The sequence below is a fragment of the Adiantum capillus-veneris genome, chromosome 2 (assembly GCF_014529385.1).
Source record: "Adiantum capillus-veneris isolate H3 chromosome 2, ASM1452938v2, whole genome shotgun sequence".
In the NCBI taxonomy this organism is placed as follows: domain Eukaryota; kingdom Viridiplantae; phylum Streptophyta; class Polypodiopsida; order Polypodiales; family Pteridaceae; genus Adiantum; species Adiantum capillus-veneris.
In genome coordinates, this window is record NC_140932.1 from 1,155,796 (window position 1) to 1,161,795 (window position 6,000).

Sequence of the window (6,000 nt, forward strand, 5' to 3'; positions counted from 1 at the left end):
TATGCGCAATTTCATTAACTAATAGAAGGATCTTTTCCTCAAAAAAAAAAAAATTTATAAATTAAGCATTTTTGTTTGCCAAGGAAATTGTCTGGGTGGTCATGCCATGTCATCACTTTGTGACACACAACTGCGACTGTTGCTGACACTGTCAACTCCTCCTGCACACGAGACCACTGACACGGTCTCGTCATGTGCATCATCTCCAACATGCTCTACGAGCATAGATCTGGTGTATCTCCTCTTGGCTAGATCTAGATGTGGATCTAGATTTGGGTTGAGGAAACCTGCCATTGCATGATCAAAAAGCCTGCAGAAGGCCGCCGTGAGAAAGCACTGCACCGTAGAGGTGATCTCCAAGCACTGCATCTTCTGTCCATCATCGCGCATGGTGCCCTCATGACATGCCAAAAATGCTGACCTGCTACCTGCCAAAAACGCTGGGCTGAACCTGCTGAAAACGCTAGTAGATGAGCATGCTACTGGCTAGCTGCACAATGCTAGGGGCTGCCTTCAGGGATGCCCACCTGAATTGCACACACACATAGAAGTGACCCACTCCTGCTCCTCAAGGCTGGCTGCCCGACCCACACATGCTGTTCCACGACCTGGCATAAACACCCAATAAATGGGAAAATAGGGCAGAGAGGAGGAACTGGCCCTAGTGCTCTGGGAAAGCATTGAACTGCAAGGGGAAAACCTGGTAAGGGCAAAAGGAGCATTTCCTTTCAAATAAGATGTTGCCCTCCTGATCTTAGAGTGCTCTGAGTAACGCTCTCCCGAAAAATCTATGTCAAATTGTTGAATAAATGCAAACGCCTTGTGGGTATCTCGAAACCATGAAAAGGTTATCAAACTTTTGTGTTTGTCCACCCTCCTTAAATTCTTTGGTCTTTTTCTCTTATCCTCAAGAAAGTCGTAATGATTGACTCTATAAAAGGAAGTTTAGAGTAGAACATCTGATCATCAGAATCCGAGCTCTCAAAAGAGAATGAGTCCTCCTCATAGCGGTCGGAAGATTTTCGAGATCTTTGGTGGGATCTTCTCTTCTTTGCATTGTTCTTGTTCTTACCTTGTCTCTAAATCTTTCTTCGTTCTCTGCTCTTGCTATCCTCATCACTGGACTCAGAGGAGAAAGAGCTATCCAAACTGCCAGAAGAGGATGAGAATGAATTGGAAACACCCTCCAAATGTACGCGCTTCTTTTTCTTTCGTGCATTTGCAAAAGAAGACTGACGCCCCAAGTAGCCAGGGTAGTCTGCTCCTCTGTTCCGTCTCTTTGAATGCTTCGTTGTCCTCAAGATTCGGTTGACTCGTCGTTCTATCACATCATCAAGTTCATCTTCACTGTACACCCGCGGAGCAGGTGTTTTCTTCAATGCTGACTTTAGAGGTGAGTCGATGGCTATACGCCACTGAGTATGCATATCGTCGATCGGATGCTTGGTCAAAAATTCTGCATACTGGGGATCCTTCGAATACTGGAGCATTTGTCGAGCACGATCATCAACCTGTTGTTGACACTGCTTCTCCATTTGTTCGTACTTCGTGGCCCGTGGTGGCCCGTACTCTTCTTTTGAATCGAAAGAAGATGGTCGTCGTCCATTTGAATTTCCGTGCTTTCACCCGACCCTGAATTGTCAGGTAGATTGGTCTGGTCCTTGCGGGATTCGTCGACTGAATCCATGTGTGTCGCGATAGCAGGGATCGGATTCTTCGAAGAAGGAAAACCGATTGAGCTCTGATACCACTGTAACAAACTTGGACACCCCAAGTCGGAAATCTGACACAACACACGTGAGAACAACTCGAAATCACTTAATAAACTTAATCACAATTTGATGATAGACGATACGGCCCGGCGTAGGTCCGTGCCTAGAGGTATTGGCCCCAAAGTCTGGTGCCCCTTTCAGTATTTATTTTTATATTAACAATTGGGCAAAGTACAAATTTTGCAGGTCCTCTCTGCTCAGTGCTTCTAGGCAAACCTGCGAAACAAAGAGGCCCTTGATACAATTTTATAGGCTCTAGGCCTTCTTAAAGCAATACATGAAAAGATTTAGTTCTCAAAAGCATCTTGTCCAAAATCTAGCACTGCAAAAACAGCAAGCGCAAATCGTGGATTTCCGCCCAGCCTGCCACGTCAGCCAGCCAATGAGTTTTTCAAAAATTTTGCCATATGAGCAGCTGCTCGCATTTAATCTTTTATTCTCTTTGTGTCCCCATGGGCCCCCATCGAACAGAACTCCCATATGTTGGGACAACTTGTAAATTAAGAATTTTTATCTGCCAGGGAAATTGTCTGGGTGGTCATGCCATGTCATCACTTTGTGAAACACACAACTGCGATTGTTGCTGACACTGCCAACTCCTCCTGCACACGAGACCACTGACACGGTCTCGTCATGTGCATCATCTCCAACATGCTCTGAGACCATAGCTCTAGTGCATCTCCTCTTGGCTAGATCTAGATGTGGATCTAGATCTGGGTTGAGGAAACCTGCCATTGCATGATCAAAAAGCCTGCAGGAGGCCGCGTATCGTAGAGGTGATCTCCAAGCACTGCATCTTCCGCCCATCATCGCGCATGGTGCCCTCATGACATGCCATAAATGCTAACCTGCTACGTGCCAAAAACACTCGGCTGAACTGCTGAAAACGCTAGTAGATGAGCATGCTATTGGCTGGCTGCACAATGCTAGGGGCTGCCTTCAGGGATGCCCACCTGAATTGCACACACACATAGAAGTGACCCACTCCTGCTCCTCAAGGTTGGCTGCCCGACCCCCACATGCTGCTCCACGACCTGGCATAAACACCCAATAAATGGGAAAATAGGGCAAGAGAGGAGGAACTGGCCCTAGTGCTCTGGGAAAGCATTGAACTGCAAGGGGGAAACCTGGTAAGGGCAAAAGGAGCATAGTAGGCCATGGAACTTAGCCAAAACCCAAGGCTAAACATGGCTAGACACAACCCTACATGAGAAACCTATCTCACACTGGCCGGGCATAGCCACAAAACATCCTTCACTCCCTAGCACCTATCCGTGGGAGAAACTGGGACCGACTGGATGAACCAAGAGAAATGCCTAAACATGTACATCTCATCACGCTTACTAAGCATCTCTTTTTCCATCTCTTTCCTCATCTGCATACATGGCATTTCTATAATTCTCCAAAGTTGCATATATCTCTTTCTCCAAGTCTCCTCTCGTAAGCTTCAACTCCGTCTTAATTATCAATTGTACCTTTTCAAATATTAGCTCATCCTTTACCTTGGATAGTTTTCCTGCTCTGAGAGAACCAGATGACAAAGCGCAGTGCCGACTTTTCCGCCTAAATTTGACCTTTGCTTTGGATGGGGTTTGAAATGCATTTGGATCAAAAGTGTTGTCTGATTGGTCCATTATCCATGATATGCGTGACCTACAGGACTTGTGCTGGCTTGCAAGAACCTCCCTTGCCTATGTGCCCTTAGTGTTTCTGCACCCTCACGCTGCTTGTGTGTTGCCCGTTGGCTATGACCTGCAAGTTGCAGAGAGAGGCGCAATAGACATGCGCAAACCCTAACAGTGAGAGCTGCGTGCGTCGCACCTAAGCTGCCACCTGGATTTTGAACCAGCACATCAGTCTCTGCCTGCAGCACTCAATTTTTGCATTGTTTATCGCCTACGCACAACTTCTCTTCTGTAGTCACATGCTTTGCTGATGCACGTAGCCTTCCTACTCGCCTGAAGGATGCTGCCTACACCAACACTGGTCTTGCTCAGCTTGCTTTAGCTGTTCACAAAAGCTTTGTGTGGCCCTTCAAAGTGTGTCCACACTCAAGGTTCATCCAAAATTCCAAGTAGACTAGGATGCACTTAGGTGTATGACACTTTGCCAATACTGTAAAGAACTGTCCTTTTTTGACTCACACACAATAAACTCATTATTTGACAGGGGTTTGCTGAACAAAATGGATTCAATGGTGCACCTGCAAGCTATTTCTACTGGTCTGCAAAACTCTTGATTGTTGTGGTGCAAAGACAGAGCAGAAAACTCCTAGGCAGCTTTGTTTTTGGAGGAGCAATTCTGAGTTTTAGAGACTGGAGAATGGATTTAAGGCAGCCTTGAAGAATTATAGACAAGCTGCTGAATCTGGACTTTTTGAGGGTCCAATTCTTGTGGCGAAAAGAATTTATGTGCCTACATATGAGCAATGGATTCTAGGTGTAGAGACATGTTGGAAGATTGCATTTTTTCCTATGGCAAGTAGCAAAGGGATGGTTTTCCTTTATGGGGACCCGACCAAAGTTCATGACGACGTTGTAGAATGGATGAAGTCTCAAATAGCTTATCAATTCTATAGAGCTTCAAGAGTTTCAGGGCCATTTTTTGGGAGTTTGGTATATTTGCTGGGTACCTCAGAGCACACCCTCGAAGGTGGCACTCGCAAAAAACCTGATTGTGGATACACCTCGAGGTCAGCCAAGTCACCTCGCAAGCCAAGATTGGTGATTGAGATCGCACACAAGAATGAAGACTTCCACAAACTTGTCAATGAAGTCAGTCTCTAACACAGTTCAAGTGTTCTTTTTTCCCTTGGCATCAAAATTGAAGCCAAGACTAGTGGCAAAGTAGATAACAAACGGTTGGACCTTCGACTTTACTGGGTGCAACAAATCTTCAGTGATGCAAGGCCCACCATAATCGAGTTCAGTCCACCTCTATGCACAATGGCAAGGGAGCCAACATTTCAGGTTGACTTCTCTCACAGTTACCTATCAGGTGATATAAAGCCAAAGATAAGACTTTCCTGTCAGATCTCATTTACATATTTTGCACATTTGAGGGTTGATTTTCCATGCAGTTACTTATCAAGTGACATAAAGCCAGAGATGGACTTTGATATCAGATTTAATGTATATGTCCCGCAACAACATATCTTGGATTTATTGATGGATGAGGCAGAGGACAACAAGAGAATTATATATCTTGATAAATATGGGATGCTTAGAATGGGAGAGAATTCTGATTGTCGCAGATGTTTAAATGATTTCAACCACAAAGTAATGGTGCAATGTGACTCATGCAGTGGCTGGTATCATGTAGAATGTTTGAGCATGGATGAAAAGATACATTCCACATGGGTGTGCCGATCATGTGCAACGAGGAGTGTTCTTTCTTAACTTAGGAGCAAGAAACCCCCAAGTATACACCATATAAGGTAACAGGATTGTAGACACCGCACAATTAATGAAGTGTTGTAACAATTGGGATTGTAAACTACCAGGTCACAACAGCATGTTAGAGCAAGTGCACAAAAACCCTACCTGCATCTATGGACATGCGTGACATCAAGCAACAACGAAGGAAGACAGCTCTGACTTGGATGATCCAGGATACTGTAGGGATCTAGATAACGACATGGATGACGATGTGGCTCGCTTTGCCAGACGCGAACAGACATAGCAAGAATGTATGTCGATGGTGGCAATGTAGAAGTGTTGGTGATGAAGAGGGAAAATTACAAAGCCTTGACTGGAGGTTAAAAAGCATATTCTTTGCCAGTGTAGCGGCCAACAGGCTACAGCTTACAGAAACCCATCATCGCCCTTGCCCTTGAACTGTGGGCAATGTGGCCCGGCATCCTCGCCCTCGACCAACGGGCGCTGCCTTAATTCATAAGAAGTTTTGGACAAATTCTCACAATAATTCCCACATTGTCACTTACCTCAACATCATGAGCTTCTATGAGGGAGGCACTACATACCTAGCTAGGTACGATTGGGGGCAGGGGACCTGCGGCCCCGTCATCGCCCTTGCCCTTGAACTGTGGGCAATGTGGCCCGGCATCCTCGCCCTCGACCAACAGGCGTTGCCTTAACACAAGAAGTTTTGGACAAATTCTCACAATAATTCCCACATTGTCACTTACCTCAACATCATGAGCTTCTATGAGGGAGGCACTGCATACCTAACTAGGTACGATTGGGGGCAGAGAACCGCCAGCCCGGTG

General features: G+C 45.7%; 1 long non-coding RNA gene and 1 pseudogene across 1 annotated transcript in view; one reads left to right on the top strand and one right to left on the bottom strand.

Annotated features, from left to right (window-relative positions):
• The window catches only part of LOC147462272 (uncharacterized), a 66,466-nt gene extending 60,795 nt beyond the window's left edge, over positions 1 to 5,671 (bottom strand). The window contains exon 1 of the long non-coding RNA XR_015189897.1: positions 5,315 to 5,671. This is a non-coding gene — a long non-coding RNA (uncharacterized LOC147462272). The remainder of the gene's footprint in view (positions 1 to 5,314) is intronic.
• Positions 3,958 to 5,170, top strand: LOC147462273 (uncharacterized; annotated as a pseudogene).
• Positions 5,672 to 6,000: the final 329 nt, after the last annotated feature.